Source organism: Lotus japonicus, chromosome 4 (assembly GCF_012489685.1).
Source record: "Lotus japonicus ecotype B-129 chromosome 4, LjGifu_v1.2".
Lineage (NCBI taxonomy): Eukaryota > Viridiplantae > Streptophyta > Magnoliopsida > Fabales > Fabaceae > Lotus > Lotus japonicus.
Window position 1 is genome coordinate 55,781,835 of NC_080044.1, and position 27,388 is coordinate 55,809,222.

General features: G+C 39.9%; 1 pseudogene; it reads right to left on the reverse strand.

Annotated features, from left to right (window-relative positions):
* Positions 1-8,677: 8,677 nt before the first annotated feature.
* LOC130711162 (DNA damage-binding protein 1a-like) lies at positions 8,678-24,228 on the reverse strand (annotated as a pseudogene).
* Between the last annotated feature and the right edge of the window lie 3,160 nt (positions 24,229-27,388).

Consider the following 27,388-nt stretch of genomic DNA (forward strand, 5'->3'; position numbering starts at 1 on the left):
GTTGTAGAAAGGCAGGGCCCGCAGGGCGACTTTGGGGAGGAACCCCCCGATTGCGGCCATGCGGCCCGCTAGCTGTTGTACTTCTTTGACCGTCCGGGGGCTCTTTATATTCATAATGGCCTGACATTTCTCTGGATTCAGTTGGATTCCCCGGTTTGTTAGCATATATCAGAGGAATTTTCCGCTCTTGACACCGAAGGTGCACTTCTACGGGTTAAGGCGCATGTTGTGCTTCTTCAGCTGTTCGAAGACGACCGCAAGGTCGGCGGCGTAATCGCCGCCCTTAGGAGTCTTCACAATGATGTCGTCTATGTAGACCTCAACGGACTTCCCCATTAGGTTCCCAAAAATCTTGGTCATCATCCTTTGGTAAGTGGCCACGGCGTTCTTCAAGCCGAATGAGAGCATAGTGTAGCAGTATATCCCCGGGTCGTAGATGAAGGCGATTTTCTCCTCGTCCTCACGGTACATAGGAATCTGGTTGTACCCGGAGTAAGCATCCATGAGGGACAAGTACTCGTACCCCGAGGAGTTGTCTACCAAGGCGTCGATGCTGGGAAGAGGAAAAGGGTCCTTTGGGCAAGCCTTGTTTAGGTCGGTGTAGTCGACGCACATGCGCCACTTTCCATTCGACTTCTTCACCAGGACCACGTTAGAGAGCCAAGTGGTATACTTGACTTCTCGAATGATCCCTGCCTGGAGGATCTGGATCTCACTGGTCTGTTGCTTGATCACTTCTTGTTTCTCAACGTTCATCTGTCTCTTCTTCTGGGCAACCGGCTTGAAATTTTTGCTTACTGCTAGCTTGTGGCTGCAAAAAGCTGGGTCTATGCCTGACAAATCAGCGGACGACCATGCAAATAATTTTCCGTTATCCTTCAACAGCTTCTCCAGTCGAGTGGACAGATCCTTAGGGAGGTCATGGGCTACTTTCGTAACGTTCTCTAGGCGGAGGCCGACCTGGAGGGGGCAGGATTCCCCGTTGGGTTTGAGGCGCTGATCATCCCGGGACTGGTCCACCCGTGGGTCGAGATCGGTCATTAAAGTACCCCGTCGGACTTGGAAGCTCTCGTCTCGTCTTTCGTGGATGGACTTCTTTCTCTTCCTGTCTTCTCTGGCCAATCTGCAGCTAGAGTTATAGCATCCCCTGGCCATGGCTAGGTTACCGCGTACGGCGACCGCTCTGCCGGCCCAGGGGTACGTAAGCATGAGGTGGTGGTGGATATGATGGCTCGGTAAGCGTTGAGACTTGGCTTCCCGATGATAGCATTGTACGCTGTTGGACATTCCACCACCAGGAAACGGGTTTTCACAGTCCTACAAATGTTAGGGTCTCCAAGGGAGAGGCCCGTATCAAAATATCCTAAAGGAAGGACCTCGTCCCCAGTGAACCCGATAAGGTCGTGGTCGTAGGGGATCAAATCCTACACAAACAGGCCTAAGCTCTTATAAGCATCGTAAAACATAATATGTGCTGAACAACTTGTGTCGATTAGGATTCTTCTGATCTTACCGTTTCCGATAAGGGCTTCGATCACGATCGGGTCATCTTCCTCACCAGTGTCTGCACCGTAGTCATATTCGGTGAAACCGACGGCCACCTTCTGCCAGGGTGGCCGGCTGGATCCTGGACGGGGTCGTCCTGCAGCAGACATAATGACTATAGTGCTCCTCTTCCGACTGTTGTTTGTGGGATCAGTGTCACCCTCGTAGAGTTTCATCTTGGGTCTCGAGCAACCTGGCAGGAACGGAAATGGCATAATGTCGGGAGAGAGGGGTCCGCTGATCGTTTGAGGGAGGGCAACGATAGCGTTGTGTTCCCTCGTGTGGTCCCGAGCCGGTTCTCTGGTAGAAACGGGACTCCTTCTTCCGGAGAAGCTTCTCTGATTATGGGAGGGCCGATTAGCCGCCCTTTCCATGATCGGTTCGTGGTGATAATCATCTTGGTAGTAGGAGGGAGGAAAGGCCTCCTGCCAGTCTCCCCTTCTTGGGAAAACGCCGGGTTAAGTCTCGAGCGCTCCTCTTGTTCCTCCAACTGGCGCAGACACGCTCGGAGCATGCGGATTTCGTCCTAGGTGTTGCGGGCCTGGTCGCGATTGTCCTGTCCTTGCATTTGAGGATTGTCTTCCTCCATGGCCTTAACACGGGCCTCAAGTCTGCAGAGGTCCTCGTGCGCTGTAAGACCCAAGTTTTTAAGTTTATGCCAAGTGAATAAAATTCCTATACACGATTAGATTTGATGTATCGTGAAGGAAAACCTGAACAAGAGTTTATCGAAAGGAATAAATTTATGAAGGAGAAAGTTCAGGAAAAGTCTAAGGATTGCATCAAGGTCAATAAAAGTTATAGCACGATCGATATACGCTTAAACCTAGGGCAAAAACACTAGTAAATAGCTAATTTACACTTAAAGACACGATGGAAAATAATTCCAAAAATCTTCAGAGAAATGTTAGAACTTCTCTTAATCCATATATAACAAGCGTTTCAAGGCGAAACCCTCGAATGTACGAACGTCCGATTCCAATCCTCGGAGGTTTGACGAAACTAAAACCCTGGTAGTTCAAGAAACCTAAAATCAACCGACGATGAAGACTTTTTCTATTCGGAGCTTCAAATGAAGATTCCACACGCTTACACCCATTTCTCTTGATGTTTTCAATCTTTCTTCAGAAGGATGTTTTCTCTTCCGACATCCACTGCAAAAAGTAACTTATCGGGTAAAATAGATTTACACCGACTTTGCGTTATGCACCTAAAATCCAAGAAACCTCTTTTGAGTTTTGGAATTCTGTCGCCAAAACCTATCTTAGAATTCACTGAGAATGAAGCCGGAAAAATCGGAATCGCGAAACTTTCATTTTCCCGCTTTTTTCCATCCTCTATATATAGCAAGAAAATGAGAAAAATTGCAAAACTTACCCATTTTCTTCCCAAGAGGCCGCGAGTTTGAGAGGAGAGGAGGAGAAGAAGATTTTCGCCATTTCTTGCTTGATCGTCGATCCAACAATTGCTACTTGAAGGTATCGAGGTATAGTCGCTAATCCTTACCTCTGATCGTCGTTTCCGTAGCTTTTCACTATGTTTTTCTGTGCTCTTAGTTTTGAGGTTTTTGCAAAACTATCCAGATAACTTCATTTTTCTATCTAAACATCTTCCCTACGTGCCCAAGAGCATGTTTAGCGAATAATATTACGCCGATTCTCGAAAAACTACCGTCGAGTTTCAATTCTGCTTCAAATACCCATTTTGGGACAAAGTTTCGTCCTTTGGACTGAAAACTATCGCCTTAGCTTAGTGCTAGTAGGATTAGTCGTCATAAACGTCGTTGGTGACGTCCCCATCCAATTTGCTTTTTGAAATTCCAATTTTGAAATTCTGAGCTAAAAATATTGACCAAAATACCCCTACGACAGTTTTCGATCCGATAATTTTTCCGAGTTTAGATTAACCTTAGTTACGGCTAATGATAACCTAGGAACCAAGTTTGATCGAAGAAAAATCGACACACACAATTACCATGTGTGGCCGTGAGCACCCTAGGAGGAGAAAGAAAATTCTTTTTTCAAAAACTTGTCCTTTCGCGCTAGATTATCGTACCTCGGAGTATAGGCTACTTCGTGTAACCTTAGTGAGTATTTGATTGCTGAGTTTCTGATAGATTTTTGACGGAATTCTGTGGTTTTTACTCTAAAGGTTCTTTTGAGGAATTTCCTGAAGAACAAGGAGCTGATTGTGAAGGAGCGTTTGAAGAGAACCCTGGAGAATCTACAGGTGAGGGCTACTCACTGAAGTATTAGTTAATGCTTTAGGTGTCGACGTATTCGACTTGATTTATTGTTTAAGCACTTGTTTGTGTTTGACTGGGAAAAATGTTTTCTGAGGCTTCGGCTGACAATGATGAGTATTCATCTATTGATTGTTTTGAGATTGATTCACATGCTATGTGCTAAGTGGTTAATCTAGGATGTGTGATATTTGCCTATATGCTAAGTGCTACGTGGTTATTCTAGGATGTGTTGATACATGTGACATGTTTGTTGACTGTGCTGATTTAACTATGCCATTACACATATATCTGTGGTACTGAAGAGTGAGGATAACAGGCAAGTCATGCCGAATTTTTATGAGAGTTTTGAGAAATTTTGACGGGACGAACGGAGTTCGGGCCTTGTTCTTGTTTTAGTGGATCGAGACATTCTCTGGGAATTACTTGGGAATATAGATTCTTCGAAAACTCGTAGGAAATACGATAAGACTAAAAGGAAACTATTTTTACAAGAAAAACTCATAAGATATTAAACAACCTCTAAACCTTTAAATAATGATAACACTCTCGGATGCAAGCTTTGGAATTGAATATCAGTTTTGGAAAATGAGAATTGTCGTCGAGCCCAAGTTTTAGGAAAACTGTAAGTTCTGAGTATGTCGATACTCCTTCGCTCTTTGAGCAGTTTGTTTAGCCATCCAAGGGATGAGCCGAGAATCTCCACTGAGGCGTGAGACCTTGTGAAAAGCATGGATCTTCACAGAGGCGTGAGACCTCGTGAACAGCATGAAACTTCATTGAAGCGTGAGACTTCGTGCAAGTGTGTAAATTCACTGAGGCGTGAGACCTTGTGAAATCATAAAACTTCACTGAAGCGTGAGACTTCGTGATTGTATGAGACTCCACTGAAGCGTGAGACTTCGTGAGAGCATTGATGACTCGAAAAGTTATCATGAGTGATTGCACTCATTTTATGATTAGTTGTATTTTGTCGCAGAAATCGGCTTTTACCTTAGGGTATTCTTTTTAGAGACAATAAGTTAGCTAGAACACGTGGCGACGTGTCGAGTGGGGTCGGAGACGTTGTTTGGCTAATCACTTTGCATTCATGCACTCATTTTGAGGTATTAACACGGGACGAACTCCGGACCTCGGTGGATTCCAAAATGGTCATAAGACCCGGATTTCGGCGTAAGAGCGCTATTAGGCGACTCTTAGTAGCAGACCGAAATGGCAGGCCTTCGGGTTTTATGCTGATCTGGCTACCTTTGTGTGGTGTATTTCAAAGAGGCACGCGGGCCGAAATGGTCCCACCGTGGCTAGTGCTAGGGCTGATCAGTTGATGTCCATCCTTTTCCGGAATGCATTTGGTTAACTGGGTTAACCGGCATTTGCATTTCATGCAACATGCATATTGACTTAGTTGTTGAGTGTGATTGATACTTGTTAATCTTATCTGATGCATGTTAATTGTTATTTACTGTCGTTTATATTCATTGTGGAATATACAACCCTAGGATGCTACCTATAACTTATAAGCCTAAGTGGCTATCTCTTATCTGTATCTATTGGAATTACTACTTACTTAATTCTTTGAAGTTGACCCTCGCGTCTTCTGTGTGTGTTTTGGCGGACTACGCCCATTGTCAGATGTCCATGGCGGACCGGTTCATGATGGTTCACCCTTCGGGGGGAACTAGTTTGGAGATGCTTGATCAGGAGGACTACGGTTCATGGGTGGTCGACCCCGCTGGCTACCGAGCGACTTGCTCGAGACAGAATTAGTGTAGGAGTAGAGTCTTAGCTCTGACCGTCATTGTTTCTTTGGGAACAGGGTAGTTTCTTGCCGATAGCTTTTGTGTGGTTCCTTTACGGGGATCACAGAGAGTTGGTTGGGCTAGGAGGTCTTGTTTTAGGCCGTTAGGGCTGACTTATTATCATTTTTGAGGGTTTGTGTTGCAGACACTTAACCTCTTCTTTTGGATTGTACGTATTGCCTACGGGCGTTACTTTTCTTACTTCCCGTCACTGGAGGTTTACTCGTGACGTGGTTTACTACTTACAGCGGGGGCTGTAATTATTATTGTACATTAGTTCTGTTATCTTTTGTTGTAGAGTTTTATTTCTTTCAGCCTTGGTGCTATTATCAAAAAAAAAATATTTACGATTTTCCGCATTAATTTCTTTTTGGTTACTAAAGTGACGCCACCGAAATCGGGGTGTTACATGCGCTGCTCGCGGGGTGAGGATCCCGGGTTCCGGGGATCTGTGGCGGGGCGAGGTTGGAGGTGTGGTCCTCTGAGGCTGAGGAGAGGCTCGGCGGTCGGTGGATTCGTTGATGGTTTCCACATGGCCCTTGGGGGTTGGGTTGAGGCGGCGTGAAGTTTGGCGTGTGTCCACCATTGCGTCTCTGAGTTGCGGTGAGGAAACTACGACACGTGGTGACGGGAAGAGTTTCACCAGATCTCCACAAACGGCGCCAATTGATCGGGGTGACCAAGCTACTCGGTGGGAGGGAGTAGCGGAGAAAAGCGGGGGAGATGGTGAGTCGGCGAGCTGGACGTTCCCGGGAGGGGCTCCTGCAAGGGAGTCCGATGCTAAAGTAAGTAAGAGTATGAGTAATGAGTGTGATGAAGTGAAGAGAATGAGTTACCTTGACAATGGAGGAAGTGCCCTCCTTATATACACGAAGGGAAATTAGGGTTGGAGCCATGCAACGTCATGCATGGCTCGTACTTGGTTCATCCTGGGTCGTTAGATCATCCGTTGCTCTCTACCGCAAAGCAGTGATCCAACGACCCAGGGTTCACTGGGATCTGTGCCTCCAACCACTAGTACCATAGGGTGGTTGGGATAGGTCAACCCCTACATGGTGGGCCCAGTGATTGTCTTGTACTCAAAAGGGAAGTCTCTCCCGTCCCAAGCGGGCCAGGAGAAGGTAGTGATCGTTTAGTGGGTGATGGTCCCATTAGGTACCCTCCCCGGAGTCCACTCCGGTCGTCCGTTCATGGGTTTCCTGGGGCAGTGATCGTCCACAAGCGGTGGTGGTCGTTCTATTATGTACCCTCCCCGGAGTCCGCTCTGGTCGTCCGTACCAGGGTTTCCCAGAACAATGACCACACCCCTCTTCACTCCACAACTCTATTTTCTTCTTTGTATTGCTCACGTCGACGACCATTAGAGCACGAAGTGAGCACCGCCGCCACCATCTAGAGGAAACTGTTCTTGGTCGCTCTTCATCTTCAAGCAAACCTTGCAAGATGAAACCTTTTCATCTCTGTTGGTGGTGACGAATAGCAAGGCTTTTGTTATCTTCTATTTTAATTTGTATTTTTCTTTCTTCATCTGTGAAATTTTGTATCATTCTTCTAAGTTTTTATCTCCCATGTCTGGCTAGGGCAGACACCGCCCCAAACCGCCCGCCCAACCCGCCACCCGACATGCCCCGTGTTGTTACATGTTGTCGTGCATTTTGTCAAAACAATCGATTGTCGAAGCATATGCCGTGACATCTGATTTCGTGAAGCTAGGACATCAGTCCTTTGCTTAAGTTTGATTTTGTGTGCCCTTGAAGATTTTATGAAGATATGTTTTTATAGTTACTTGAGGATCAAGTAGCTGTTCTAGAAGGGTTTTGATTTGTGGGTTGTTATTTGTTGAAACAATCTTTATTAAAAGATTGGTTTCTATCTTTACGTTTGAATTTTGCAACAATATCTTAGAGATTCAGTTTTGATTTGTTGCTGCAATCTGTTACTTCAGCCTAAGAAAACCCTAGTGCCCAAGCCACTGCTGCTGAAGTTTATAAAAGGACAAAGACCTAAAGCTTGAAGACCACCGAAGCTAATAGAGAGATTAAGTGTTTTAGGATTGTTATTGTTTTTTTTTTTTTTGAATTTGCTTGTTCTTAGAAGTTTGTTCTGTTGTATGACTTGATGGTTCTATTAGGAATTTGTTTTGATTTTTTTTTTTTTTTTTTTTTTTTTTTTTTTTTTTTTTTTTTTTTTTTTTTTTTTTTTGTTTCTGTGTTCTTTGATTCTTAAAACTCTGATTGTTGATTGTTTGTTACCAATCACTGTGGCAGTGATTGAGAGAAAGTGAGAGGGGCTCTCATACTTAGGTTGAGATACTAAGTAGAAATACACTTGGTAGATTAGGAAGTGAACTATGAACTCGGGTGTTCATGAGTGTCTGTAATTCCTGAATCTTGAGATAGTGGATTTCCTTTCTTTGTGTGCAAACTCTCCAGACGTAGGTGAAAGTTTTTCACTGAATTGGGTTACCAATCCTCTGTGTTATTATTTATTATTTTGCTGGCTTTGTTATTGTTAGTCGATTGTCGATCCTGTTGTCCCAGCATCGCGTTCGACATTTGTCCTGTGCGAGAACTGTAATTACAGCCCGAACCCGAAAAAACCGACCTTGAGCACGGTTGGCCACGAACCAAGTAATGCTCAGTTCGGTTTTGGTCGGTTGGGCAAAAATTAGTCCGAAACCGACCTGAACCGCCCGCTGCTCAGCCCTACATCAAAGTCCGGCGCGCTTGAGAGAAAGTTGGGACTTCTCTTAAATGCTGACAAGTACTCAATCATGCATGGAAAAAATAATGAGAAGAGAAAAATCAACGAGTGACTCAACCATTTATCATTTCCTTTTGTCGCATATATCTATAAGAAAAATCCTACATAATATTCAACCAAAACTTCTAAACATTGACTTACACATGACATCAGATTCATCCCATGTTTGAAAACTTATGTTCAATTGACTTTAAAGCTAAAATCAATTCTGATGAGAACTTATATAAGTAGCTTCTAGATTTCAAAATTGATTCTGATAAAAGAGAAGTTGATCTAAACATTCTATTAGTGAGATGATTTTCTGCCCTCTAATTCGTGCAACCATAACTGACAGCCAGAAAGCATATCTTATGAAAATTGTAATATGGGAAAAATGGAAAGACCCGTTAAATGCCTTTGAACATAACGCCTATTATACACCATTTGTGACCCATATAATGTAAAATGCAAACAAGTCTAAGCAACACTGAGGGCAAAACTAGGGGAAACAAGACGACACATACAGTTATGTCAATTTAACCCACATTCACAAAAAGGAAAGAAAAAGTTTAAGGAGAATAAAGAATAAAGGAACAAAGAAGCTCCAAATGAGGATAATAAACTCAGTGCAACCTAGTCAACTCTTCCACTCTCTTGCATAACTCTTCTACAGAAACGTCCAATGCCTTGGAAACCTCATCCATCTTACTGCGGTTAAGATCAAGAAACGATTCAATTAAATCCCCATCCAAAAAGTTTCTGCCTTCCGCAGTTTTCTTCTCATTGTTAAATGACCTCCATTGCTCATGGCTCAGTCCTCCAACGCCTTTAATCACCTTCCTCAAATTTGACTGGAGCTTCTCCAGGAAAACATACTGCTCATGAGGAAGAGAGGCAATTACCCCGATAACGCCATTAATGGTGCCGAAAATAACAGTTGGAATCTGGCCGACGTCAGAATCCGGCAAGCACATGACAAGGGAGCCATGCCGGAACCGATTGACAAATTCCCCAAGGTGATACTCACCAATCACTTCAAGACGACCCCGCTCTTCATCAGTAGCACCTTCACTATTTTTCCGAACTGTAAAGAGATTGAAACTATTTTCCGTACCTAGGTATACGTCATCATCAAGGATTTCAACAGCTGACATCCAATTTGCATTGTAGTCACGAGCTCTCTCCTCAATAGCACCTTCTTCATTCTTAAATAATGAAGAGCAACAATTTATCATTCCGAAAGAAAATGGAGTAAATATCAAGAAAATTAACTATTCACCCACAATGATAAGATCGCAACTGTTCAAAATTTAACGAAATTAATCAAAGACTTCTATCAGGTTTTAAAAAAATAGTGGGAATAAAAAGGAAATGGCATCGTTGGTAAAGTTAACATTGAAGATAGTAAATTTATTTGAAGATAAACTTCAGCATTAAGACCACTTAAAGACTTACCTTATAGATCAACAAGGAAATTGATTTCATCAGATCGCCAACTACAATGAAATCTCCTCTAGTTTGCACATATAGAGCTAGGATGTGTCCATGGTGCCCACATTCAGACTGTAACTCATGGGTGCCATCATCCCGGAGCACCCATTTATACAGCTGAATATTTTGATTAATAGCAGCAAGAAATTTACCATTGAACGCATTCAAGCAGTAAACAGCTCCTTTTGTCTCTTTCTCAGCAATTAGTTGTAGCTTTCCATCTTCAACAGTAAAAACAAGAATTCTTCCCTACATTTGTTTAGAAAAGGCCAACAAATCAGGATCAGAGGCTTTGACAAGACCAAAGCTGAAAAGAAGTTATATTTCTCAACTTGCCTTGGTTGGTTCACTTTCCTCTGGCAATACATAAGCTGTTCCAACGCAATAATACATGTTATTATCATCTGAGAAGGAACAGCTAATTATAAAGCAACCATACTCGTAAGTGTCAAGTGGATAAGTTGATATGAACTCAAAGGTTTGGTCATCTAACAAGCGGACAAAATGACTTTCAGATTCTTCAGCACTTGTATGGTTGTATTTCAAACTGCAAATAGCAAAAGTCCTTGATTGTTCCTGGTGACAGATACGCCGTGCATGCTCCCCCAGTGGAATTGTACGAATATGAAGTTTTTGAATGTCATCAATGGTGCCAATAGTGAGCTCACCTTCTTTTGCAATTGCCAAACTGTTGAAATTATGAATAGCAGAATACATCACCATCACCAATAATGGATTTTGCATCGAGGTACGAGACCCAGAAACAACAATATGGGATAAAATATAAATCAACCATTCTTGGATGTCAAACTAAAAGAGACAAATATACCTGTCAGGAATAGCAGCAGAGTTGAAAGGGCACATGTGACTCACTTCCTTCAGATTCACATTACTAGACAGTAATTTTTTGTTACTACTATAAATCACAGTTGGCCGATCAGATGCGGCAAATACATGGGTAGTATTCTTGGATGAGAAAGTCCGTAGCGTAATAGGTTGTGTCCCAAGAGAGACCTTTTTCCTATCTGTTAACTCGCCAGAACTTGTGTTCAACATAAAGTTTAAGAGATGACCATCACCAAGGGCACATAGCAAGTAAGATATCTGGAGAATAAAATGAAGAGCAATACACTTTAATAGAAAGCTTCAGACTAGGAAACTACCATTGAAGTTAAGAAAGATGAGTTGGAAGCTTAGCAAATGTGTCAATTCAAAATCCTTGGAGCATTATTAGAAAAATATGTAACTCGAGCAGAATAGTAAAATAGGCATTAATGTTGCTGATCTTGTTTATTCCCCAAAACCATTTAAATGTGTAAAATCCGAAATACCCATTCTGAAATTAGAACTTAGGAGATGAGCACCCCAAATGATATTCCGGCATTTCAGAAAAATAAATAAACTAGTACACCCTATGCAGAAGCAAAAAAAAACAGTACACAACAAGATAGGTCAAGAAAAGCGCACCCCTTCAACGCACAAAGAAGAACAGATCTAGGTATTATCTCTCCTCCTAAATGCTCCTTTGTGATGAGATTCAGGTCAGGAAGAGAAAAAATTCTAACACTTATCTCAGTCCACATTCCAACTGCTGCTAGATGACTCTGATTGGGGTTTTCACCAATTGGATTTATGTCTAGGCATGAGACCTCATACTCCAGTTGGGCGTGCTTTACTTCCTGTAGTATGCCATCTCCAATTTCGAGGTAAACTAAATGTCCACCTCCTGTGGCCAACAAAACCTGTATCCAGGTGTAACAATAATTACCAACTCGATACAAACTTAATGTGTGCAGAATAAAATCCAACATCTGAAATGTGCATAATGTTCAAGTAATGAAATAGATTGAAGCAAAATCACTCAAATGGTAACTTTTATATAGCTTCATTCGATACTATATAAAAACTAGTTGTGAGAGGCATCATTGGAGAATCCTAGGAAATGCCAAGTAAATAATAATAGTGGAAGAAGGCATTTGAAAAGTAGAGCCATATCGCTCTTTGAAAACCTCCAGGGAATGCTCCCCTTCAAGCTTACAAAAGCCATAAAATCATTGTTCAAGGGAATTCAAAACAACCAATGACGTAGGAATTCCTAAATCATTATTCATTCCAAACACCAAAATTTTCATGACTATGAAATATTCTTTTAATATTGCTTTTCTGACTTTCTCCTTTTAACTTACAAGTTAACCCGAGGTAGCAACTGTTAGTGTTATATTCTACTTGAACGATCCAATAGATTTCTAAACACAGTATCTTTTATCCAAATAGAACTAGCATCTACTAGCAAAGCTGGTGCTCAGTTCAAATTAAAATTGATGATAAGAAGCTGCTCATGGGTGACAACCAAGCACCAACCTTCTACATCTTGACAGCTAAGTTACATCCATGTTCCCATGGGAAAGAGTGGGAGGGGGAACGAGACAGATTCTGTGATTCTCTGCCTCAGCTCAGAAGTGCCACATTGATGAGGGAACCCATTGCATTTACAAAGCCAACAAGCAAATATCACCTATAGTATAAAATTAACATTAAAAAAGAATCAAACCTGGGTAGCATTTGCAGTAGCTACGTTTATTGAATAGCCTTCTGGTGCATGCCATTCATTCCGGAGCTCCCTAGTTGTGGAACTGACCAGTCTCACAGAGCTTGAGGTGACCAGTTATGTTGGTTTATTAGCTAATGATCGGAAGCTACCATTTCAACAAAATAGATAAGCAAAAACAAAAACATAGAAGAGTACAAATGATGAATGTTAATTTATGGAATCAACTTACAAAGATTACACAAACTACAAACGAGCATGCAAGACTTAAGCTTTCACAAGAAGCTCCTAGAAACATAAAGCATAATTTCAAATCTGTTCATTTTAATCACAATGGATTTCGGTTATTTTTTGTTTACTCAGATTACAACAAATTAATATCAGTGTATTCTCCTTAGACTCAATCAAATTTCCTGCCTTATATTTTTTGAACAACAAACAAAAATCGAAGACAGCAGCAACAACTGAGCCACAACCCACTTAATAAAGTCTGCTGTATGTGCACAAGATATATCTTCTTTGAATAAAGATGATTTCATTTCAAAGTACCGCAATTACAAAATGGACAATGATTTTTAAAGCAAATGCATACTTAATAAACTTGAATCACTGATGGATACTATTAGAAATTGGGAGGCCTATACTTAACCACAAAAGCTAGCTCAAGAGTTGAGGTTTGCACAACCCTTATAAAGCTTATCTTGGCTCTATCTCTAGCCAATGTGGGACTTCTAACACACCCCCTCACGTCCAGGACTGAACAACCTGGAACGTGGGATCAACAACAACGGGTGACCCAATAATGGGAGGTCTCCACAAACAACAAATGGATCTAGGATAGGCTCTGATACCATATTAGAAATTGGGAGGCCTATACTTAACCACAAAAACTAGCTCAAGAGTTGAGGTTTGCACAACCCTTATAAAGCTTATCTTGGCTCTATCTCTAGCCAATGTGGGACTTCTAACAGATACACTTAGAAGAAACCCCTGTTACAACTCTAAGTACAAACACCATAGTAATGCGAAGAAAGCAATCCTGTCTTCTGTCTTGAGTAAGTAAAAAGATATGGGGAAATAAAACTTTTTTTTTTAAAATGAGTTTGTTAAGATTGAAAACACATGTACAGCTGTTCACACTCCAGGTAATTTTTGTAAAGATCTCAAGATAAAACATGCCATTAATCGTTATGTAAAAGTTTAAAACAGTGAATGGGTATTTGTAATACGAAAGGGTAATACATGTTAAAAACCTTGAGAGAACCATACCACAAAGGCTAGTCATTGTGGTTGGATATCTCAAGGCCTTATAAACCCTACACTAGAATCTTATATTTCCAATATGGGACTCAAGTCTCATTCCTTGCAATTGGATCCTAACATCCCACCACGCTCTACAGCCCCAATGCCCACATAGAATGGCTGTGCACTAGCCCATTGATTAGTCCCCAGGCAAACAGCGCAATGCCGACATCACCACCCGTGCCGCTCGTTTTTAGTTGAGAGACATGGTGGAAGGCTCAGATACTAACTGTTAAGAACCTTGGGAGAACCATACCACAAAAGCTAGCCGTTGTGGAGAGAGCCCAAGGCCTTATAAACCCCACATTACAATCGCATAGTTCCAATATTACCTTGCAATTGGATCCTAACAGCGCATTTTTTTAAATTAATGTTCGATTAGTTGAGAAACAATATAAACATTCAAGGAAAGCAACCATGTAGAAAAACATAATAAATATAAAGCCTGATTAATTTTGATTGTAAATTCATATGACAACAATTCTGCAGAATGAATATGTAAGACCCAAGTTTTTAGCTTGGAATAAATTGGTGAAAGGACAAGATTCGAACCGACGGAACTTATGACGCAAGCAGCATTCGCTTAAACCTAGGACAAGAACCTTAGGAAAAGAATAAATTTCAAAGATCTTCCACCCTTGGAACACTATAGGAATAATTCCAAAAATCTTCAAGAGGAATATAAGACTTTCTCTTATTCCTTTTTATAACTATCGTTTCAAGGCGAAACTCTAGGATCTACGAACGTCCGATTCCAATCATTGGAAGTTTGCCGAAACTAAAACCCTGATAGTTCAAGAAACCTAAAATCAACCGACGATGAAGACTTTTTCTATTCAGAGCTTCAAAAGAAGATTCCACACGCGTACACCCATTTCTCTTGATGATTTCAATCTTTCTTCAGAAGGAAGTTTTCTATTCCGACATTCGATGCAAAAAGTAACTTATCGGGTAAAATAGTTTTACACCGACTTTGCATTAGTCACTTAAAATACAAGGAAACCTCTTTTTAGTTTTGGAATTTTGTCGCCAAAACCTATCTTAGAATTCACGGAGAACGAAGCCGGAAAAATCTGAATCGCGAAACTTTCATTTTCCCGCGTTTTTCCACCCTCTATATAGCAAGCCTCGAAAACCAAAAATCATACTGATATTTCTTTGAAGAATTAGAAGATTCAGCGGGATAAATATCGTGTCTAAAATACGTTGGAATCAGTAGGAAGAAATCGGGATCGCTCTTATATTTTTATCTTAACTCTATGAGTTAAATCCTCCGATATCTAAACTAATCTGTACCGGTTTACAAAATATCTATTCAACCTTATCCAATCTTTGATAAATATCTATTCATACTTATCCAATCTTTGATAAATATCTATTCATACTTATCCAATCTTGATAAATATCTATTCATACTTATCCGATCTTTGATAAATATCTTCCATTTCATTCCCTATAAATATGTGAAGCTTGAAACAAAAACCTCACAAAACACACACACACAACCCGCGGCCACAAGAGGAGAAGGAGGAGAAGAGTTTTTCGCCGATTCTTGCCTGATCGTTCCATAGTTCGTTGCTACGCGTATGTCTCAAGGTACTGATGCTAATCCTCACTTCTGATCGTAAATTCTGCCGCTTTTCTCTATGCTTTTATGTGCTCTAAGTTTTGAGGTTTTTACAAAACTATCTAGATAACTTCATCTTTCTATCTAAACTTATTCCCTGCGTGCCCCTGAGCATGTTTAGCGGATTTCATTTCGCCGATTCTCGCCGAATTGCCGCCGAATTTCAATTCTGCTCATAATACCCATGTTTGGCTAAAGTTCCAACCTTTGGGCTTAAAACCCTCGACTGAGTTTAGCGTTAGTAAGATTAGTCGTCATAATCGTCGTTGGTATCAACCCCATCTAATTTATTTTTCGAAATTCTGATTTTGAGTTTCCGAGCTAAAAATATTGACCAAAATACCCCTGCGACAGTTTTCGATTCGATAATTTTTCTGAGAGTTTCCCTGGCCTAGATATCGCCTAAGAATACCTAGGAATCGATTTAGATCGAAGAAAAAATTCGGGAACCCTATTTTTTAGAGTGGCCGAAACCTATTGCTTAGGATACCGTGTCCAAAAATAATTTTTGGGTCTCTATGACCTGAACCATTGCGTAGCTCTTTCGATTGTCGAAATTTTGACGCTGGTTTCGTGTCATTCCGAGTTCTGTAGCTCGAGTTATGCTCGTTTTAGCGAACGAAGTTCTGTTGTCAATTCATGCCTTAAGAGGAACTCTGAAGCTTTAAAAGCTTTCTTTCCGGTTTCGATTAGCGTTATTAGATAGTGTTACTTCTAGTAGGGCTTGTGTTGATGATTGTGTTTCCTTGTTCTAGGTTCACAACTTCCATGCCCAACTTCTACTCACGAAGGTAAGGGTAACTCAGTTTTAGAGTGTCTTTGAGTCTTGCCTGCTTTTATCGCACTGCCTGTGTTTGAGATGAAGATGTTTATATTGATTGGCAGATGATTATGATTATTATGCTTGCTTATGTTGACTGTTTCTGAGGCTTGTGCCAAATGTTTTCTGAAGGCTTCGGCCGAGTAAACTTATTGAGACGTGTGTCTCCGTTTTCTGAGAGGCTTCGGCCGTTTACTGGTTTCTGTCATTACTGCTTTCTAGTGGATATGGCATGGTTATTGTTGATACTTGACTTGGTTATTGGATTTGGGAGTTGTTGATTGACTTGGCATTTAGGGCTTGAACTTGAAGTGGCAATGTGGTGGTGATTGTCCCACGTGATTGTCCCGTCTTTTAAGGCGTTATAAAGTGGCGGTGTGGTGGTGATTGTCCCACGTGATCGTCCCATCTTTCGAGATGTCCTAAAGTGGCAGTGTGGTGGTGATTGTCCCACGTGATTGTCCCGTCCGTAGTGGCGTTAAGTGGCGGTGTGGTGGTGATTGTCCCACGTGATCGTCCCGTCTTGAGAGACGTTGCTGATCGATCCATTTTGGTAGAAGCATATAGTTGCATTATAGGGAACTAACACCTACCCTATGTTGTTGGATTTTAGTTATTAGTTTATTGATATCTGAATTGATGTTATATGTTAGGTTGTCGATATCTGAATTGATGTTATAAGTTAGGTTGTCGATATTTGAATTGATGTTATATGTTAGGTTGTCGATATCTGAATTGATGTTATATGTTAGGTTGTTGATATATGAGTTTAGTTATGTTGTTGGTTTATTTACCATGATAGGTAGTTAAATTTGAATAGCATGATTTTCTCTTTCATACATGGTAATGGTATGGAGTTAACCCTTTCTATTTGCTACTTGTTGTTTGGGCGCTTAACGCTATTAGGCGATGGAGAGCCTTCCGCTGAAGCTTAGTCGTTCGAGTTAGAGACCGTGACCGTGGGCGGTCGTGTAAAGGTGGATGAAGCAGTTGCTTCTTCCTTTTGGTGGACTATGTCCGAGTTTCTTTCCCCATCTGAAAACTCTGTTGTTTAAACTTTATCTTCGCCACTGTTCCAGTGAGCGTACTTATTTTGGAAACCTGCTTACGATATTGTATGACACTATTATTATATGTCGGGAACGGGTTGTTGAATAAAGTCTATGTTATGTATTCAATTATGTTCAGTGTTTCGAAAAGGAAAAAAAAATATATTGTGTTTTCTTAGGATTACGAAATAGTCCTTAGATTTTGTTAGGTAACTAATGTGACTCCTCAGTTGAGAAATTGGGGCGTTACAGAATAGCTTTCTCAGCATCCATTTTTCTTAGGATGCCAGTGTCGAAATCAACAAGAAAAGAAGAAAAACACCAAAGCAGAAAAATAAGGTGATAAGATTAAACCACCTTGGGTCATCCCTATACAGCTACTGAGGTTGCTGCTGTATTCCTTCAAGAAATTGTCAGGCTCCATGGTTTTCCTTCCTCCATTGTATCTGATCGAGATCCCCTTTTCTTGAGCAATTTTTGGAAGGCACTTTTCCGAGCAGCAGGTACTCAATTGAAATTTAGTTCTGCTTATCATCCCCAAACTGATGGCCAAACCGAAGTTGTCAACCGGTGCTTGGAGGTGTACTTGCGCTGTCTTACAGGTTCCAAACCCAAAAAATGGGTTTCTTGTCTTCCATGGGCTGAATTCTGGTTTAATACTAATTATAATGCTTCCAGCAAAATGTCACCTTTTCAAGCCTTGTATGGGCAGGATCCTCCTCTTCTTTTCAAAGGTTCGACCATTCCTTCCAAGTTAGATGAGGTTAATAAACTTTTTAAGGACCGGGACGAATTGTTGGCAGATTTGCGGGACAACTTGCTTAAGTCTCAGGATATCATGCGTACATATGCCAACAAACATAGAAGACAAGTGGAATTTGAAGCTGGCGATTGGGTCTTCTTGAAGTTGCAGCCTTATAGAAGGCGATCTTTGGCTCAACGAGTTAATCAGAAACTCAGTCCACGATTCTATGGGCCATTCCAAGTGTTAACCAAAGTTGGAGCTGTAGCTTATAAATTAGACCTTCCTTCCCATAGCAGAATTCATCCGGTGTTCCATGTCTCTCTTCTTAAGAAAGCCATTGGTGATTCGTTTCAATCTCAGCCCTTGCCTCCAATGCTATCTGAAGATCACGAGTTGCAAGTTTATCCCGAATCGGTTCTCAATGTTCGTGAAGATTCTCCTGGTAATGTTGAGGTTCTGATTTCCTGGCAGAATCTTCCTTCTTGTGAGAATAGTTGGGAATCGGTGGCCCGCATTCATGAAGCCTTTCCAGACTTTCACCTTGAGGACAAGGTGAATCTTCAAGGGGGGGGTATTGATAAGATTAAACCTCCTTTGATCCAAGTTTATCGCCGGAAAAAGAAGAATTTCAGGTCTGGAACCACCATGGGGGGTGGCACAGCCTCTACTGTGGCCATGGAGACTGCTGAGCAGCCAAAACAGCAAGGAGAGAGGGGAAATACGAATTTGACAGATGGATAGGGGCAGTTACCAGTCTGTAGTTATTAGGAGTTAGCAGTTATTATGTGTGTATGTCAGTTTGAATTCAAAATAGAAACTGCACTATGCAGTTGTATAAATAATAGATGTAGCCTATTAGATGGTTGTCCAGGAAATTATAAGTGTGTGGTAGTATGGAGAGAACAGGCTCTCGAACTCCTTCTGTATTGTATTATTTCCAGTAGAGATTCTTCATCTCTGCAGTATCAATAATAATTATCCATTATTCTATTCCCCTATCTTATCATAAGGTCAGAACCTACTTGTACAAGTTGATTGTGAACTGCATCATGGCAAAATAATGTCTGTACTAGAGAACAGAATCCCTCAATCTCAATTTCTTCAAGCTCATCCTCAATATTCATTGCTAAGATTCTCGTATCTCTTATGAAACTTACAACCAGGAAAGTGTCAAACGGATCATCTGTTGAGGATCTTAGTGACCACATTCCTTTGATACCTTGAAGTTCTACAGATGCCTACATCAATGAAATAATATTTTACAAAACATGCGTTGTTTGATAAAGTTTAATTTATCTTTTTTTAAATGTCTCAGGTGCAGAGGTCCCACACTGGCCCAATAGGAAGGGAACTGACCTGTTCATTGATCCCTATTCCATTACGAACAACACGAAGAGAACCATCCTTGTAAGCTCCAGAGCAGGTTACAACCTGACCTTGGCCTTGCCTTTCAAGGTCAACCACACAGAAATCAACAATTGGCCCCAAATTGACATACCTTTCCAAAACTTCCACATAAGAGCCTTTTGCATCAGGCTGTAGATTTAGTTTTATAAGCTGTTTTCCATCCATCAGAAATTGTTAATACGTTATCAAGTCTGAATATGGAAGTAAAAGTAAACACCTAAGGATAAGCCATAATACATGTCAAAGTCTTAAAAGCAATATGACCAGGGAAACAGTGAAGAAAATACATCAAGTACTGCAAAAGCTACATGATACAGATTTTGGTGACGCTGCTATGAACAGGAAACGGCCCATCCTTATATTGTCTTGTTGACTTGTTTTCACTTTATTTTTGTCATGAAGTTGAAATGCTAAATATTTGCGATATATATGCTGTTAAATTATATGTGGGGTGATAAAATATTTTTTAGGTAACATTTCAAAAGTCTCATCAAATTTTCAAATTGAGTATATCTAAACTTGAGTTTGACAACCTTGCCATTTACTATATAAACAAACCATGTTCTCGGAAGTTCTAGAACATTCAAGAGTTTGAATTCTCAATACATGGGCAATTAATTACCCAACATCCAACATAGCATGCAGACTCCACTTCACACACAAATAATACAGAATTCAGAATCTCCATACTGAGTTCAAAAGAAGTAGTTGGACTTGGGGAAGTCAGAATTTTGGATAAAATTAACTATCATATCAATATGGACTCGATAAAAATCTATACAACAATGTTCAAATTTATCATCCCACCTGAGAATCTCCATAACTTGAACCAATGTAGACAAATGCATTATCAAGGTATGATATTGTAGATGCAATGGAAGTCTCCCCAAGGGGCTCAATTTTCAGTCCTGTAACCCTACAAAATAAATGCACATGATAAACCATAATATTCACTTAAAATACTGAATGCTTAGTTTTTTAAGAAAAAATACAGATTATTACCTTAATCAACAAATTTATGCACAGGGAAGATTAATAAATCTGTTATGCCAACAGTAAAAGAAGACATTGGGTGATACTTACTTTTCTTTCTCATGGGTTATTACAAGCAGACTAAGCAACCCCGTATGGTCACCAAGTAAATATCTAGAACCATCAGGATCAACTCTTCCATATGCTTTTGTAATTGACTGAAAAGCAGATCAAAAGGTATAATTTAGATAAGTCCAAAAACTTTGTAAACAGTTACAGTTCATCAAATTTAAAATATCACGGAAGATGATTTAAATGGAAGTAGCAGATACAGTTCTATTACATACAGGTCTGATTGGAATAGCTTTAAAAGAATTGGCACTGCAGTATACTATGGTTTCTTCACCAATAATAAGCACACCACAAAGAGGAGGGGGAACTGGTATCAATAAATCAGCCCCATTATCAAGGTTGTTCTGGGACCATGGGCCCTCAACAAAATCTTTATCCTTCAGAGCAACCTCATACGTTTTCACGTGACGAGCATCTTTGTTGTCCTGTCATTGTTTTAAATATAATACCAAAGCCATCAAAATGGTTATGTTAAAAACAGTTATGTTTGCAACCAAATATATTACATAAGGGAAATAGAGAAAATGTAGCAGACGTTTACATAGATAATAAAACCATAGAAACATTGAATAGATAATGTTATGCAAGAATATGAATGTGCCCAATCATGAACTCAAACTACAATAATACAACTAAGGCATGTGGGTCTCAAAACCTCAACACTACAAATGTTGTCTTAAACACGTATCAACAATTCTAATTCTAATACAAGTCAGTGTAATGCTAAATCTTCAGTCATTTCTATAAAAAAATTACATGTAGAACCTTCCCGTAATTTTTTTTTCATCTTCTGTTCATCAATTATATGCTATATTAGAATATGAAGGAATTATTTTGAAAAAAAAAGACACAAAGCACATGCTATTATCACACTGATCACAAGCCTTCTGTGCGGGCATTTTTTTTATAAGTGTTTGCTATTCACCATCTAACTGGTACAAAGTTTGGCTTGCAAACCATCTATTCAACTAAACATAGATTAAACCAGCTAATCAAAGCATATACATACGTCCTTTTTTTTCTCTCCGAGAAAACTACATCCAAGTTCATTATTGACCCAAATGCATGACTCATGAAAATTATCTCATGTAGAGACATGACAATATCCAACATGAAAGGTTCTAGGTCATAGTCATACATACACAGTTAGGACTGTGGTATACTGGTAATAATTAATCAAGGCAATACCCTCAGTTGCTACAATTATGCACGCCTAGTAATGAAGGTCCAATGTACATTTGCTAAATGGAGCATCATCATTGATAAGAAGGTCTTTTTCTACCATGATAATTGATTTCTTTAGGACAGAGACAAGGAGCCCAAGGGAGTATAGGTATCTTAATCATCTAACTGGTACAAAGTTTAGCTTGCAAACCGTCTATTCAACTAAACATAGATTAAACCAGCTAATCAAAGTATATGCATACTTCCTTTTTTCTCTCCGAGAAAACTACATCTAAGTTCATTATTGACCCAAATGCATGACGCATGAAAGTTATCTCATGTTATAATATCCAACATGGTCATACATAAACAGTTAGGACTGTGGTATACTGGTAATAATTAATCAAGGAAAAACTCTCAGTTGCTACAATTATGCACGCCAAGTAATGAAGGACAAATTGTAAATAAATTCTGTGTGGAGACAATTAAAAGATAATAGGATTACCTAATATTAAACGCTTCCTTGAGTTGTCCTTTATTATCGAAGGGAATAACCTGGAAGGCCAATGAACAGTGAATCACCAAAGTAGTTAAAATGAAACTGAAAACCTGAATGTATCGTCATTCTAATCTAACATCTTTGCAGGATAATGAACGAGAGGAAGTTACATACTTTAAACAAGCCATCATACAAATGGAGTCCAATCAACCTACAATCAGGATCGATAATGCCAATCTGCAGAAAGAGAAATGTATAACTGCTGAAATGAACTGAACAATAATCATCTGAATTTAAACTAGAAAAAACATTGGTGTTGTTAAAAATTATAAGAACTATGAGAACACAATCACCGCCCATGAATAATTAGAAGTGAAACAATTTATATACCTGTCCATTATCTGTGGGTCGTCCTATACGATCAGACACATCCCCCATAGCCCTGGATGACAACAATCCAGAAAATCCAACAAACAAACGAGATAAACAACATTGCTCTTAGCCTCTTACTAAACATTTCAATTTATAATTTACACACACACACAAGATTCTAATTGTAAAAAGTACACCAAAGTGAAATTATGAGCTGGGGATCCCATTGGAATTGAGTTACAATGCCTAATTTAACCCTAAATCTTCGTCCCGCTATACATTCAACAAAAACAATCTCAAGAAAAACTTTTAACCTTCATTCTTCACTGAAATTCCCAGCTTTTGCGGTTAAACCACTGATTAAAACAAAGAACCAACAACCATTAATCCCACCCTAAGGAAAGTAAAATTGCTGCCTAGTACGTGAGGCTCAGTCTATGGAAGGGAGATGAAAGCAAGTAAGAAAGGAAGCTAAAATTCTAAGGGATCATTGCTAGTTTCAAAAGGACCCTAAAATTCTAAGGGATCATGGTTATTTTCAAAAGGATGCTAATTGCCTTCTTCATAGGCTCTAACTCCTAAGAGAGGATACAAAACTCATCAACCAGGATTTTCTGGCCATACATAGTGTTTAAGCAGCTGATAAACTAACAAGCACGCAAAAAACACACATCGCGAACACTATTATGTTTTCATTTCTTTAGCCAATGGTGACATATGAAAGCCTTGCTTCAATGACTATTGACAATTTTAGGCTTATACAAATGCGCAATTCAGTTTTGATGAATAAAGATGCTTGCGCCAAAGATACGAAACTGTCTTTCACACACAGCATACAAACTTCTGCTTCCTAAACTAACTAAACGGATTAGCACTAACAAGCAGCTGACGCCCCAGCATCAATAATTGCTGAATAATTTTTTAAAAAATATATATTAATTACAATTAATATTTCTTCTCATTCATACCTTGTAACAAGTTCAGAAGTCTCAGGATCCCATTGAAGAACACAGAACTTGTATCGCTTAGTCGCAACAAACAGATAATCCTGTGCTTCACCCTGTTTGAGACCAAACCAGCAAAGAGGGGACTATTATGTCAGAATAAAATTACAAAAAAAATAGATAAAATTCAAGAAAAGTAGATGGTTTGTTCTTTCTTACATGAGGGCGGAAGAGTTCAAGGGTGGCAATTCTTCCTTAAATGGGCACATCTAACATGGGCTGCAAAGAGAAATTTCACATTCATCTTACTCTATTACAAATTCAACCAAGAAGGAACATGCAAAGAGAGTAGAAAACAAGAAAGAAATGGGATATACCTGCAAGCCCTGAGGAGAGAGCAAATGAATCTCGATACGGGTGCATTTCCTGGAAGAAAAACAAAGAGGAATGAATGAATAAAATTGAAGAGTGAGTGAGGAGAAACCCTAAGAATGAATGAGAGAGTGGAGTATCGAATTTACGCGACGATGAGATTGAGGTCTTGAGGGCCGGTGAAATTGCCGACGCAAGAATGGGTAACGTTGGTGGGTTTGTGAGCTGTGACGACGTAGTTCCATGTACTCATCGTTTTCTTCTTCTTCTTCTTCACTCTTCATTAACGATGCTGCTTGCTACGAATCTCAGTTCTCACAGTGAGAACCACAGAGCGTTACCTAGCTTCTTCCTTAGGGTGCTGCAACTGTAAACAAACCCTCACCACGAACCACGAGCGAAGTTCGAAGCCCTCGTTGTGTGCTGTGAGTTTTCGTTCGGTTTTCACTGGTTTTTGCCGGGAAGTGAAAATATTTAAAATGCATATTTAATTAGTGGAAATAGATAATTTATTTAGTGAAGTCTTAGCATCCTCTATACCCCTACCACCTCACTAGTAGATTAAGACCTCTTTCCGCCCTTCATTCTCGGTATCTATTCAAAGCAAACAAATTTAATAGCACTAGCATCAACTATCTAATTTATCTCAATTATCTAAGTAATTTCTACTATCTATGTTATATCAATATTAAAGAATTCACTAAATAAATTATCTATTTTCACTAATTAAATATGCATTTTAAATATTTTCACTAAATAAGAAAAATAAAATTTCATTTTAAATAGGGTAAATCATTTATGCCCTCCTCAACTGTATAGTCCATCCCTATACAGTCTCGGAATACCTCTTGTTCGGGTGTAAGATCGGCTCATTCCTGTGACCCTCCGCCTAGAAGCCTGCCAGGAGCCGCTCCTTGTTCGTGCCTCACTGCACCGGCGATCACTCCCCGCCCTCGTCAGCCCCGGGTGTCACAGGCCCACCAGCTTCCGCTTGGTTCGTCCTCGAACCACACCGTACTGGGAGAGGTTGGTTCTGATACCATTTGTAACATCCCGATCTGACGACTGGCCTCACGGTAACAACACAAGTCTTTTCAGTGCACTTTGTCATCACTTGTGCACTTCCTGAGAAAACTTCCCAGGAGGTCACCCATCATAATATTGCTCCAAGGCTAGCACACTTAACCATGGAGTTCTTATGAGTTGGGCTCCCGAAAAGAAGTTGCAACTTGTTATGAGTAGTACCAATCAAATCTTTTATGCCCTCCTCAACTGTATAGTCCATCCCTATACAGTCTCGAAATACCTCTTGTTCGGGTGTGAGATCGGCTCATTCCTGTGACCCTCCGCCTAGAAGTCTGTCAGGAACCGCTCCTTGTCCGTGCCTCACTGCACCGGCGATCACTCCCCGCCCTCGTCAGCCCCGGGTGTCACAACCATATTGAAAACGGTAAATCATTTACCATATTGAAAACGGTAAATCATTAACCGTATTTACAGTGAAACCCATGAAACCCACTCGCGGTCACCCTGTTATACGTTTAAATAAAATACGGTTAATGATTGGCCGTATTGAAAACGGTATATCATTTACTGTATTCTAGTCAGGAGGGACTTTACGGTAATTTTCCCACTTTAAGTGGGGTGGGGAGCCTAAGGGGTGGGGCGCCAAACCCAATTCCCAAGTTTTTGCCCTCGTCGCTTCAGGCTAGAGATGGCACCCGTGCGGGGCGGGGGCGGGCCCGTCCCCACATATTTCCTCTTTCCCCGTCCCCATCCCCATTTCCCACGGCGGGGTGAATTTTCACCCGATCCCCGTTCCCTATCTCCCCACAGGTTCTCACGGGGATCCCCAATATGTCATTAAAATTTTAAATTAAATATATAAAATACATAAGTTAATTTAATAAATTTAAAAAATACAATTGATAATGCAACTGCATCAAATTTCAAACAAATGTATAACAAAGTTAAAATAATACTAAATGAAATTCATCACACAATATGTGAAGCTTACTAAATAAACAATTGAAAACGTAAAGTACTAAATTCAACTCATTTAAAATGGGAAGTACAAAACTCAATACTTTCTCAAGCATTTAACTCATCCAAAATGTGAAGTTTTCATCGTAGATAATTCAATATTTTGAAGTACTTGTATTTTTTTACTTATATATACAAGGCGGGGACCCCACAGGACAGGGAGAGCGATCCTCATCATCGTAGGTAATTCAATATTTTGTTGTTGTTGGCTCGTCGGATTGTAGGTTGGGTAGGGTAGGTTGACCGACCCTAACCTATTCTCGCCAATTTTGGTGAGTTTGTGGATTGACGAGTGTATCCATATGGACTCAATTTTGGGCATCAATTTTATTGGGCAATGAAGTGCTGCAATTTGTGTTTTGAAGTCTAAAATGAAGAGAAAGCTAGAGTTACAAGAGTTTGAGGAGCTTCATCTAAAAGCATATTAAAACTACAAGATATTCAAGGAGAAGACAAGACAACCATAATGAAGTGATATTGAAGAAGGAGTTTTATGTGGGTCAAAAGTTCTTCTTTTCAACTTTCATCTCAAACTTATACCCAATAAGCTTCCCTCAAGATAGGAGGCCCCTTTTATTGTCACTAACGTTTTTCCTCGTGGTGCGGTGGAAATGAAAAAGGAAAGGTTAGGATACATTTTTCAAGGTTAATGGGCAAAGCTTCAAATGCTTCTAGAGAGTCCGGTGCTACAAAAAGATGTGTATTTGAAATATCTACTCTATCCCAAATGTTTAATATGGGGTATTAAATGTTAGTTAATTTGTAACATGAATAGTCATGGTTCATTTATATTTTGTTTCAGCCAATTTATCTATTTCTCTTCATGAGTCCATGCATGATAGTTTGAGTTTAATGTTTTTTATGATCATATCAAGCCAGACAAGCCTCATTTCATTAACTAATTATATTAATTGTAAGTGATTGCAATAAATACAAGCTCATTTTTCAAGTCTAGTGTAGAATGGTTGAAATGCTTCCTCAAGTTTTTGTTATTGCCTCTTAAATATTGACGCTCCCCCATTGACGACGTTGGTACCGCGTGAGTTACCATTTGTTTATATATTTTTTTTACAACAAAAAAAAATTAAACTTTATTTTGTTTATATTTTATATTAAATTTGTTAAGTTCAAACGTCTAATTACATCGTTTATCATGTTTTGTACGATAACAATTTTAAAGGCATAATGGAACACTATAAATTTCATATTTTAGGAACACTTTGACTTATCGTCTATGACTATGTTGTTTTGTTCAAGTCTAAACAGCCTACACAAAACGACAGTTCAATCCCTGTGAAGAAGCTGCATTCTATTGGTCAAAGCGCATCGTCTTACTCAACATGACCATTGGAAGAAAGAAGATCATCTAACCGAAGAAGATCGTCTGAAGAATGAGCGTTATCTTTGAATCACAAAAAGATATTAGACAAACTTGGAGAAGAAGTTTCAAGAGGAGAGCACGTGATCTGACAAAGCACAATGGCCAAAGCTGGAGTACAACGTTGTCACCATCACGCTGCCATATTTGCTTCTCAACAGATAGAAGCAAAGACCAATGCTATCTACCAACTGA